We start from the raw sequence: 13,409 nt of genomic DNA, 5'->3' as shown, positions 1-13,409 counted from the left end.
TCTTTGGTCCAAAGTGACTTTTTATTTATTTTCTTACATTTTTCCCATTACCATCTATCTCCCTCATACACTCTTCTACCTCCACCCACTCACCTTTTCTCAGCAACCACTTCATTGTTTTTGTGTCCATGAGGACTTTTTCATTTTTGATCACTCCACTCCCCCAATCCTCACCTCCAGAGCTATTAGCCTGATCTCTATCTGTGAATCTTTAATTTTTAATTCTGGTATTTTGATATTTTATTGTATTGCTACAGTTTATTCTACCTAAAAGTTGGTCAGTTTCGCTTATATTTTCAGAGAACCAAATTTTGATTTTATTAATTTTTCTCTATTTTTCTCTCTATTTGATGGACCCATGTTTTAATTTCCATTATTTCTTTCATTTTCTTCTTGCTTCTATTTTAGTTGCTTATTCTGTAATCTTTAATTGTTTCTTTAATACTTTTTCTTTCTGATACAGTGATTTCAAAGTTATAAATACTCCATAAATTTGGTATGTGGCCTTTCTTTTAGTCAGCTGATAATATTTTCTGAATTCCCTTATAATTTCTTTTTTGCTATGGATTATTCGGAAGTATTTTCTTTAATGTCCAGATATTTTGGGATATCTTAGATTCCAATCTATTTTTAAATTCTAATTTAGTTTCTTTGTGATCCAAGAACATACTTTATATGATTTGAATAATTATAAATATATTGAGACTTGTGTTTTATCTTAGCATATGATCTATTCTGGAGAATGTTCCATGAGTGCTTGAATGAATGTATATTCTACAGCTGTTGAATGGTGAGTTTAATTTAATTTAATTTAATTTAATTTAATTTATTTGAGTTTGGTGATATCTTACCTAGAAAAATACAGATACCAATGAAACCTCACAATTTGAATTTTTTCTTTCTTTTAAATACCACAATAATTAGATATATGATAGTGCAGGATAATAAACATATTACACATTAAATGCAAAATAAATATAAAATAACTGAAAAATAGTTATTCATTGATGTATTGTGGATTCCCACTATTTACCTTCATTTCATTTTTTTTATTTGTCATTTGTAAACACTTTTCTTTCTTGCTTTCAGATCTACTTGTGGCTCTGGTTTTACCCACTGTATTTCTATTGGTTTCTTTAACAGTAGGTGTAACAAAAACATGTGCAGTCTGATCATGTGGAAGAATAGCCTTTGGTTCATTCTTTCTTAGTGTCAGTGCCACTTTAAGTTGCTGTTTCTCTTTGTATTTTGTAGCTGTGATGGATTTTATGACCCACCAATGCATGTTTGGTGACTGGTAGTGAGGATCTTCATATAAAGTTGTTCTTCAAAATCTTCAGTGGAAAATCTTTATGAAATTTTAAGACAAAATGAGGTCCTATTCTACAAGAACAGCATCTTCTATGATCTCAGAGTTCTGAAACCATTTACAATTATCCAAACCTGTGAAAGTGAGAACATGGTCCACAAAAGATTGGCTTTTGGGATGATACCTAGTATGCTAAAGATCTGAACTAAGGATTTTTCTAAAAAAACATAATGTGTAATTCATCAAAAGCAAGGGCAAAAAACAAAAGAGGCCTGAGAGCCTTTCAAACACTTCCAGTTATCTTTACTTGGGTGAGTATATAAAAATATTTTGAAGTAGTAATTTTGTAGATGGCCCATAAGGTGAAATTTAAAGCCACATATACAGATTCTATTTCTTCCTGACTTCAAAATACATACATTTACTGCAGTTTTTCATTTTACAAAACCCATTCATCACAAACAACTTATTTTTATGACCCATTTAGGATATGTTTTAGAATGAAGCATCAGCATTCTTAAGTTTTGCATTCAATGCCTTGCTGTGAAATGTATTTCCTGGGAGGAAAAGATGAGACTCCGTTCCTTATTTTTCCACTTACCATTGAAAACAAGAGCTTGGATATCGTTGGTCTCTATCTTCTTCCTCCTCCACCTCCTCTGTTGAGTCAAGCTGCTTAGCTGGCAGTTGGCATCTTTTTGGGTTCTTTATATCTCTTTATTTGAATAGCCTAGCTTCCACGCTGGGTTTGCTCTTGGTGGCTGCCGTCTTACCTCATTACTTTCTGGTAGTATTTATATGTCAATTAGGTCAAGTTGATTGATAATACATATTTCTTCTTCTTGCTGATTGTACTTCTAGTTATTTTGTCAATTGTTAAGAAGAAGGAGCCCTGGATGGTGTGGCTCAGTGGACTGAGTATTGGCCTATGAACCAAAGGGTCACAGGTTCTATTACCAGTCAGGGCACATGACTAGGTTGCTGGCCAGATGCCCAGTAGGGGGCATGTGATAGGCAACCACACATTGATGTTTCTCTTCCTCTTTCTCTTTCCCCCTCTGTTTAAAAATAAATAAATAAAATATTTTTTAAAAAGAACGAGTTGAAATCTCCAATTAAATTCCATCAGTTTCTATTTTATGTAGTTTAAGACTCTGTTGGATATGTATACTTTTATAAATATTATATCTTCCTACTGAATTGGTTACTTAATAACTATGAAAATATGACTCTTTTTTACTGAAGTATCATATTTTATACAGTATATCTATATTGTTGGCATAATAATATTATGTCTGTTTGGATTGACAACAAAATCTGTGTACATAAACTTTGATATATCTATTCCATATTTTTAGAGCAACTAATAATAATTTATTTCAACATGTATATATTTTTTATTAAATACTCGTGAATTTTATTATTGTTCAAGTTCAGTTGTGTGCCCTTTTCCCCCCACCTCTTCCCACCACCCTGGCCATCCCCACCTCCCTCCTCTCATTCCAGCCCCCCTTGTTTTTGTCCATGTGTCCTTTATAGTTGTTCCTGCAAACCCTTCACCCTTTTCCCCCAATTATCCCCTCCTCTCTCCCCTCTGGTTACTGTCAGTTTGTCCTTAATTTTAATGTCTTTGGTTGTATTTTGCTTGCTCTTTTCTTTTGTTGATTAGGTTCAAGTTAAAGGTGAGATCATATGATATTTGTCTTTCACCCCCTGGTTTATTTCACTTAGCATAATGCTCTCCAGTTCCATCCATGCTATGGCAAAGGGTAGGAGCCCCTTCTTTCTTTCTGCTGAATAGAATTCCATTGTGTAAATGTACCATAGTTTTTGAACAATTCATTTACTGATGAGCACTTAGGTTGCTTTCAGTACTTGACTATTGTAAATTGTGCTGCTATCACATTGGGATGCAAAGGTTCTTTTGGATTGGTGTTTCAGGGTTCTTAGGATATAATCCTAGCAGTGGAACTGCTCAGTCAAAAGGCAGTTTAATTTTTAGTTTTCTGAAGAAATTCCATACTGTTTTACATAGTGGTTGCAATAGTCTGCAATCCCACCAACAGTGCCACTAGGGTTCCCTTTTCTCCACAACCTCTTCAACACTTGTTATTTGTTGCTTTGTTTATGATGGTCATTCAGACAGTGCAAAATGATATCTCATTGTGGTTTTAATTTGCATCTCTCTGATGGCTAGCGATACTGAGCATCTTTTCATATGTCTCTGGACCCTCTGTATGTCCTCTTTGGAGAAGTGTCTGTTCAGGTCCTTTGTCCATTTTTTTTTTTTAATTTGGGTTGTTTGTCTTCTTAGAGTGGAGTCCTGTTTGTTTTTTATATACATTTGAGATCAAACTCTTGTCTGAGGTATCATTGGCAAATATATTTTCATATACAGTTGGATTCCTTTCATTTTGCTAATGTTTTCTTTAGCTGAGCACAGAAGCTTTTTTATTTTGATGAGATCCCATTTGTTTATTCTTTCTTTTATGTCCCTTGCTCTAGGGAACATATTGGTGAAAATATCACTGCTTGGAATATCTGAGATTTTCTTGCCTATGTTCTCCTCTAGGACTTTATGGTGCGATGACTTATATTTAATCTTTTGTCTACCTTGAGTTTATTTTTGTTTATGGTGTAAGTTGGTGGCTGAGTTTCATAGTTTTGCATGTAGCTGTCCAGATCTCCAAAGACTATTTGTTGAGGAGGCTATTTTTTACTCCATTTTTTGCTTCTTCTTCCTATGTCAAACATTAATTGACCATGGAGTCTTGGATTTATTTCTGGGCACTCTATTCTGTTCCATTGATCTATGTGTTGGTTCTTATGCCAGTACCAGACTGTTTTGATTATAGTGTCCATGTAATATAGTTTCATATCATGTTCTGTGATCCTTCCTACTTTATTCTCCTTTCTCAAAGTTGTTGCAGTGTTTCAGGGGTCATTTATGGTTCCATATAAATTTTTGAAGAGTTTGTTCTATATCTGTGACATATGCCATTGATAATTTAATAATTATTGCATTGAATCTATAAATTGCTTTGGGTAGTATGGACATTTTGATTTTTTTAATTCTTCCTATTCATGAACATGGATTGTTTCCATTTGTTCCCATTTGTTTGTGTCTTCCTTAATTTCTTTCTTCAGCGTTGTGTAGTTTTCTGAGTACAGGTCTTTTACCTCCTTGGTGAGGTTTATTATTAGGTATTTTATCTTTCTTGTTGCTATATCAAATGGGATTTTTTCATGATTTCTGTTTCTGATATTTCATTGCTGGTATACAAAAATATCTTTGATATCTGAATATTAACTTCATATCCTTCAGTTTTGCCAAATTCATTTATTAGGTCGAGCAGTTTTGGGATGGAGTCTATAGGATTTTCTATGTACATTATCATGTCATCTGCAAACAATGACAGTTTTGCTTCTTCTTTTCCAATTTAAATGCCTTTTATTTCCTTTTCTTGTCTGTTTGCTGTGCCTAGCACTTCCAATACTATGTTGAACAGAAGTGATAAAAGTGGACAACTTTATTTTGTTTCTGATCTTAGTGGGAAAGTTTTTAGTTTTTGCCCATTTACTATGATGTTGGCTATAGGTCTCTCATGTATGGCCTTTATTAAGTTGAGAAATGCTCCCTCTATTTCAACTTGGCTGAGTGTTTTAATCATAAATGGGTGTTGTAACTTATCAAATGCTTTTTCTGCATTTATTGATATGATCATGTGATTTTTGTCTTTCCTTTTGTTTATGTGATGTATTACCTTTATTAATTTATGACAAATGTACCATCTCTGCACCCTGGGGTGAATCATACTTGGTCATGGTATATGATATTTTTAATGTATTGCTGGTTCCAGTGTGCCAATATTTTGTCAAGGATTTTAGCATCCATATTCATCAGCAACATTGGCCTGATGTTTTCTTTCTTTGTTGTGTCTTTATCTGATAACCAGATAATTAGATGATTAGGATGATTAGGATGATGTTAGATTCATAAAAAGAGTTTGGGAGGCTTCCATCATTTTGGATTTTTTGGAATAGTCTGTGAAGGAAGGAATTTTCTCTTCCTTAAATGCTTTGTAGAACTCTCCTGTGAAACCATCTGGTCCAGGGCTTTTGTGTGTTGGGAGTTATTTTATTACTGCATCAATTTCATCAGCTGTTATTGGTCTGTTCAAGCTTTCTGTTTCTTCTTCATTGAGTTTTGGAAGATTATATTTTTCTAGAAATTTGTCCATTTCACCTAGGTTTTAAAATTTCTTGGCATACAGTTCTTTGTAGTAATTTCTTACAATCCTTTGTATTTCTATGGTATCAGTTGTTATCTCTCCTCTTTCATTTCTGAATGTGTTTATTTGTGTCCTCTCTCTTTTTCCTTGATAAGTCTGCTTAAAGGTTTGTTGATTTTGTTTGTCTTTTCAAAGAACAAGCTACTGGATTTATTGATCCTTAGAATTGTGATTTTAGTCTGTATGTTGTTTAATCCTGCTCTGATCTTGGTTACTTCCTTCCTTCTACTTGCTCTGGGCTCTCTTTGTTGTTCCTTAAGTTCTCATAGGTGTAGGGCTAGGTTGTTTGTTTGAAATGCTTCTGTCTTTTTAGGTAGGCCTGTATTGCTCTCAGGATTGCCTTTGCTGTGTCCTGTAAGTTTTGGGTTCTTGTGAGTTCATTTTCATTTGTTTCAAGACACTTTTTAATTTTTCCTTAATCTTGGTTTGACCCATTCATTGTTTAACAGCATGCCATTCAATCTCCATGAGTTTGAGTGCTTTTGATTTTTTTCCTTAGGGTGGTTTCTAGTCCCAGTCCCTTGTGATATGATTTCAATTTTCTTGAATTTGTTGAGGCTTGTTTTGTTTCCTATCATATGGTATATTTTTGAAGATGTTCCATGTGCATTTGAAAAGAATGTGCATTTAACTTCTCTGGGATGAAAAGTTTTATATATATATATATATATCAGCTAAGTTCATTTGATCTAGGACATTGTTCAGTGCCTCAATATGTCTTTGCTGATATTTTGTTTGGAAGATCTATCCATTTTTGACAGTGGGGTGTTGAAATCCCCTACTACAATTGTGTTGCTGTCAATATCTTTCTTGAAGTCCTCCAAGATTTTCTTTATGTATTTGGGTGCTCCTGTGTTGGGTGCATATATATTTACAATGTTTATGTCTTCTTGATAGATTCTTCCCTTAAGTATTATGAAGTGATTTTCTAGGTCTCTTTTAATGGCCCTTTTTTTTGAAATCTATTTTGTTTGATATGAGTATTGCTACCACAGCTGCAGCTTTTTTTCCTGTCCCTTTGCTTAGAATATTTGTTTCCAGTTCTTCACTTTCAGTATATGTAGGTCTTTTGTCCTGAGGTGGGTGTCTTGTAGGCAGCATATGTGTGGGTCATGCTTAGTTATCCATTCAGCTATTCTATGTCTTTTGATTGGAGCATTTAATACATTTACATTTAAGATTGTTATTGATAAGTACTTATTCATTGCCATTTTTTTCATAGTACCTGTGTTTCTCTCTCTGTTGTTCTTTTTCTTCGTTTTCTTATAGCAGTTCCTTTAGCATCTTGTGCAGAGCTGGTTTGGTGGAGGTGTTTTCTGTTAGACTTCTTTTGTGCAGGAAGTTCTTTATTTGGCCTTCCCTTTTAATTAAGGACCTTGCTGGATAGTGTAGTCTTGGTTGTAGGGCTTTGTTTTTCATTTCTTGATATATTCCTTGACATTCCCTTCTGGTTTGGAGCATTTCCATTGAGAAGCCAGCTGCTAGCCTTATCGGGTCTCCCTTGCATGTTACTTCTTATTTCTCCCTTGCTGCTTTTAAGGTTCTCTCTTTGTTTTGGAATTTTGCCATTTTAATTATGATGTGTCTTAAAGTGGGCCTCTTTGGGTTCCTCTTGATTGGGACTCTCTGTGTTTCCTGGATTTGTGTGACTTTTCCTCTCATCAAATTAGGAAAGTTTTCCATCATTACTTTTTGTAATAGGTTTTTTATCCCTTGTTCTTCTTCTTCTCCTTCTGGTATCCTTAATATATGGATATTATTACATTTCATGTTGTCTTGCAGCTCCCTTACCACCTCTTCATTCTTTCTGAGCCTCTTTTCCTTTCCTTGCTCTTTCTGGATGTTTTTTTCTACCTTGTCTTCCAGCTCACTAATTCGATCCTCTGCTTTATCCAGCCTGCTTGTAATTCCTTCTAATGTGTTTTTTTTTATTTCTGAGATTTTATTGTTCATTTCTTCTTGGTTTTTGTTATGCTTTCTACTTTCTTTTTCATACTATTGTAGTTCTCACTCAGTTCCTTGTTTTCTGTGAGTTCCTTGAGCGTCTTTATAACCATTATTTTGAATTCTATATCTGATAGTTTGCTTACCTCCATTTAGTTTAGCTCTTTTAGTGGGGAGTCTTCCATTCCTTTTGATTGCAGGTTCTGTTGAGTCTCCCCATTTTAGGTGGCTCTTTTTGTTTGTTTATGCACTTCCTGATGTTTCACTTCACTAGCTGTCTTTGTAGGGTGAACTTCTATGGGGTTCAGTGGTGTGGTCTCTTTGATCTCCTTATCTGGACACTCTAGGTTTGCCCTTTCTTCTGTTTGTGTGGGCTGTCATGTTGTACTTGCATTTTTACCTTTTGGTGGTTCCTTTGTTGGTGGGTTCTCCCCTCCAGCAGGTATACTGATGTTCATGGCTCCCACCTGTTCTTGTATATGATCAGTGGTAGGGGATAGGCAAAATGGGTTAAGACAGTTCGATAGCTTTTATGGGATTTAAAGTGCCAGTAAGTAGAGAAGAGATAGTAGATTCTTTGGGTAAGTATAGCATTAACTCTGATATTTCACCTAACTAGCCACTTTTTATGAAAGGCGAGAGATAAGACTCTTGTTAGAGGCCAGGATGATTGTAAGTGAATCCAGAAAACAGAGTGCTTGTGCAAGGTTAGATGATGAGATATAGTGAGAGTAGAGGATACAAAGTAGGCATAGTGTAAGATAAAATAGACTTAACCACAATAATAATAATGCTCAGTAATAAAGTGAAGTGGGCTAAGATCAGGGAGGGTTGCTGTGTAGTATGTACAATTCTATGGAACAACAATTATTTACAATAGTACTGGAACAACAACAATATGACAAGAAATATATGATTTGGATAACCAGAATAGAAAGTACACATTCAAGAGTAGTGTGTTATTGGAACATCAGTGAAGTGAAAGAAGGAAAATTAAAATACAGTAAAAAGAAAATAAGGAAAACTAGTCAAATAATTCAATTAAATAGAGAATAAAATGAGGAAAACTAAATGTATGGAAGAGAAATTAAAAAACTAATAAAATAAAAGTGATAAACATAATAAAATAATAATAATAATAATAATACACATAAACAATAAAATGCCAGCTTTATGGCATAGCAAAGTGACATTTGTCTCAGTTTTTTAGTTTTGGGGGTTAGCTTTGTGCTCCCCCTTTGGATCTTTCTCTGGACCTTTCATAACTCCACATCTTATTATCTCACTTGGGGGAAGAAAAAAAAGATAGAGGAAAGAAAATATAAGCCTCCTGCTGACTTAAACCCATTCAGCAAGTTCTGTTGGTCTTCCTGGATGCCACCGGAAGTTGGGGGGCTGGGCTTTGCTTTTTTCCCTTCCTATGGTTTTGAGAAGTTGGGGACCAGGTCTGGGCCACAATATTCACAGTAGCCCAGCCTCCAGCCCAGGTCCTCCATGAGCTACCAGGTTCAAATCAGCCACTAAGTCTCTGGGGTGCAGTGCAGCTCAGGCTTGGGTGTGCTCTTTTACTCAGCCACTCAACCTCTGGGCACACAGGGTAGAACAAGCTTGGGTGCACAGTTTCACTTAGCCACTCAATCTCTGGGCACATACAGCTCAAATCACCCTTGGGTCTAGCCAGCCTCTGCTTGAAAGTTTCTTATAAAGCAGCTGCCTGCTGTTCTTAACAAGTGCATGGCTTTTCACACAGCCCAACTTTCCAACCAGTCCAGAGACTGAGTCAGGGTCTGACAGGGCCCAACTCCTCTCTTTTCCAGGAGTCACCTGGCACCCCAGTTTCTCTGGTGCCTGCATCCATAGTCCCAGGGGATGTGTACCTCTTCTGTGTCTCCCAGTTCATCTTTATGCCCACCAGTGACTTCCAGCATCTAGGTCCCTCCTGGTGCTGAGTTGCCCTTCCTATTCTGGTAGGGAGGGACTTGGTGATCTAACTCACCTCCCCATATCCTGCTGCAAGCACCAGGCCTGGGGCTAAAGTGGCCTAGGTCCCTGCGCAGACCCCAAGAACCTTACCATCCCAGCACAATCTCCTCACCATCTGTTTTTCAACGTCCTCTACAATTTTTGGCCTCCAAACTTCATGTAATCTGTGATTCCATTGACTGTTCACTCTGTTCCTCAGAAGATTGGATAGGTGATCCAGCTGGGCACAGAGTGAAATAGACTCCACCCCCACCTACCTCACCACCATCTTCTAAAGTCTGAACATATATTTTTATGTATAAAGCACTGAGCAGGTTAACAAAATATTAGGAGGAGAGAAATGTTTAGAAACAAATTACAAGCATATTTAAATAAACAAATTTATCAGCTAAAGTCACCTTTCCTTAGAAACCATATCATAGAATTAATGCTTTTCTATTTTTAATGCTCACATATAAAATGTAAGTCCACTTTATGTCAAAAAAAATTCCTCTTTTGTTACCATAGCTAGAGCGTGGGCAGCCAGAAGCCAAGTGAGCCAGGGCACAGCTGGCCACTTCCAAGGGGTAAGCAGCACAAGGGCTGAGCTGGGATTCAGGGGGTCTCTGGAGGACTCCAACCATCTCTCTCCATGTGCAACACTGGAAGGCAGGTGGAGGGCTGCAGCACCTCCAGGTTTCATGACAGTGGGTCTTAAGCACCCCCTTTCCACTGACCCTGATACCACAGCCAGGGAGTACAAGTCTTCCCCATTGGTCACAATGGCTTAGGGGCAATTTCTCACACTGCATGTGCCAAAAGCTAGAAGGATGAATGGATTGGTCCTTAGCCACCAAAAGCTGGAAAAAGGAATGAATAGGGTTCCAGTGTGACAAAAGCTAGACAGATAACTGGATGGAAAAAAAAGTCCCCCTCTTCCTATCCCTATAAGAACCTTTCTTGAGCAGAAAGGGGAGATGGTCTTTGAAATAGGAGTCCACCATTTTCCCAGGTGGCATCTAAATAAACCTATTTCCTTTTGCACCAGCACAGCTCTCACGCATTTGGCTTTTGTTGTGGCAGGCAGCTGAACCTGTGTTTTCAGTTTACACTTTTCAATCTATTGAATGTCTTTTATAAGTAGTATGTAGTTCATCTTACTTTTTAAATCCACTCTGACAATATCTGCCTTTTGAGTGGAGTGTTTAGACCTTTCACATTTAGGGTTGGTATTGATGTGGTTGTATTTGCATTCACCATCTTGCTCTTTGTTTTCTGTTTTCTGTTTTTTTTTTTTTCTTTTTTAAAGATTTTATTTATTTATTTTTAGACAGAGGGAAAAGGAAGGAGAAAGAGAGTGTGAGAAACACCAATGTATGGTTGCCTCTTGCATGCTCCCTACTGGGGATCTGGCCCACCACCCAGGCATGTGCAATGACTAGGAATCAAACTGGGGAACCTTTGTTTCTCAGGCTGGCACTCAATCCACTGAGCCACACCACCCAGAGCCCCTTTTTGTTTTTTATTTACTTCATTTATGTTACATAATTATTTTAGTCTACCTTTTAAATGCTTCTGTTCATGTTTTCTACAGTGTTTTGGTTACTGTTTGGTGATTTCTATAGGGACCAAAATATGCATCATTTCATATCTTCATTGTGCATATACCCAGCCTCAGCCAGGAGTATGTTTGCTCTAACACACATAGCATCCTCCAGCTAATTATTAGAGTCATTGGTGTTCCCTGATGATTTGCCATCAAGACTGTCACTTCCAGCAATAATGTTATTCAGTGCGGGTATCATTTTCCAATCCAGATTGAGTGAGTTCCTTCTGACTGTGTCAGTGAAGCTTGCCTGTCATTATTTGCCTGCCCTGTCCTGGGAGAACCTCTCTGTTGAGTGAAGTGCAGTGAGGTACTAGAGAGGAGTAGACCCAATAAGATATCACAGACTACCACTCTTCCTACCTGACATTCAGCAATTTTCAAGAATAAATATTTATCTTATAATGTGTGAAGCTTTCTTTGATATGTGAAATGCTAAAATAGTAATTTTTGTAAATTTTGTCTGCTTGTATGGTTTTTTTTTTGCAAAAGATTTACTAATCTCCTCACATAGATACAGTGGAAAATTCCTCACCAGCACTTTTGTATCATAACTTTTAAGATGTTGAATAATTCTAGGTGACAGAGGTAAAGTTGTATACTATGCTCAAGGTTATGGGACAGATATGGTTTTTCCAAGGGCAAAATATATAACAGTTCAATGAGAGAAAGGCACTGTTATTACTTATAGCAGCTTGGAAAAGAAATATCATATCTACTTCTGGATGAATCAAATTTTGGAAGGATTCCAAAGTACAATAACCTAAATTTCTACCTTTCTCTCAGTTATTGTACCATTGATATATCAGTATTAATGTCTAAAAATGTGAAATGACATTTAACTTGGACATATATTTGGATGTTAGTTTCTCATACTTGCTTACTTAATGAATGGCCAATAAAATATTAGATTCTGTCCAAAAGAAAGCACCACTTCATTTCTTCAAATATCCACTTAAGCTCAAGTTATCATTGGTTTGTTCTTAGTGGTATAGTCACAGAACAAATTAGGGAAGGGAAATAGAGTTTGAACCTAAGCAGATATCAATCTACTTATGTAGCTTGTCCTTTTCCATATATTTTTCTAAGCATTGATACATATACATGTAGGAGGTAAATGTATTGACAGCAGCATCATGTTCAATTAAGTCCAGAAAGTGAAATTTTCTGAGTATTTAGATTTAATTCATGTATTTATCTATTAATTATTTACTAGAACCTAATTTATCAGGCATTGTATTGCCTAAATGTTAACAGTCTAGAAAAGAATAGGAAGTGGTCAAAGCCTTCATAAGATTTACAAAAACTAAAGGGCCATTTAACATGTTATTGTAATAATTTTTTAATGAAGCTGTAGTAGATATCTGAGTCTCACAAGATAGTAAAAAGAGAGGGTGACCAATTATACCTGGATCAGGGCCAGATGGTCAGCAAAGACTCACAAAATCATATACTATTACAAGACTTGCTGTGCTGGTATGGGACAAGGGATAAAACTCTCTTCACACAGCCATATCATAGACAACACAGCCACTGTTGACATTATCCACAATGTGTATATCCACACATACTGTATATTTAATAAAGTTAATATTGGTATATACATCAGTTTATGGCTCACTGATGCTCAGTTTCCTGCATGGTGATATGTAGTCTTTCCATTGCTTCAAATCTCCCATTGAAAATAAATTAGTTACCAGAAATGCTATAAGCCAAACTATTAGCTTTTAAGGAAATAGTTTGTTTTATTTCTTTAGCAGTAGCTATTGATTGAAGATACACAAGGATATTTGCACACATTTCCCTTAATTTTTTAATTCTGCCTATCCACATTTTATTTGTGCAAAGAAAATACTTACCTACCAATTTGATTATTTAGTTCAGCTTCTAATGTTTTCACTTACATTGATGTAGTTTAATATTCAATCAAATATTCATACATTTCCAAACCAAGTATTAATAAATTTCAAATACAGTTTAGTAATTAACACCATTGGAAAATTGTTGAAATATTTAGCTTATTCTGACATGTTATATCCAAAGATGAACAGCATCTTCTTAAAAAGCAATATTATTTTAACTGCTGAATATAGTTTTCCATTCAAATCAGCAATGTTTTCTTCACTTTTTTATTAAGTTTTTTAAATAGTCTGTCACTTCTTCAAAATTGGTGAAATCTTGCCAAAACTGGTTACCAAGAGTGATAAGAATCATTTTACTTTAAGTATAATATTACATGCTGCAAAATATTTTAAACTTGATAGCTAATATTCTTTTAAAAGTTCTTGTACATTGT

General features: G+C 35.8%; 1 pseudogene; it reads right to left on the bottom strand.

Annotated features, from left to right (window-relative positions):
• Positions 1-997: 997 nt before the first annotated feature.
• Positions 998-10,151, bottom strand: LOC123824147 (annotated as a pseudogene).
• Positions 10,152-13,409: the final 3,258 nt, after the last annotated feature.

This window comes from Phyllostomus hastatus, unplaced genomic scaffold, assembly GCF_019186645.2.
Source record: "Phyllostomus hastatus isolate PE091 unplaced genomic scaffold, TTU_PhHast_1.1 phas_contig_118, whole genome shotgun sequence".
In the NCBI taxonomy this organism is placed as follows: domain Eukaryota; kingdom Metazoa; phylum Chordata; class Mammalia; order Chiroptera; family Phyllostomidae; genus Phyllostomus; species Phyllostomus hastatus.
The sequence above is the reverse complement of the archived record's forward strand: the minus strand, read 5'-3'. Positions and strand labels throughout refer to the sequence as shown.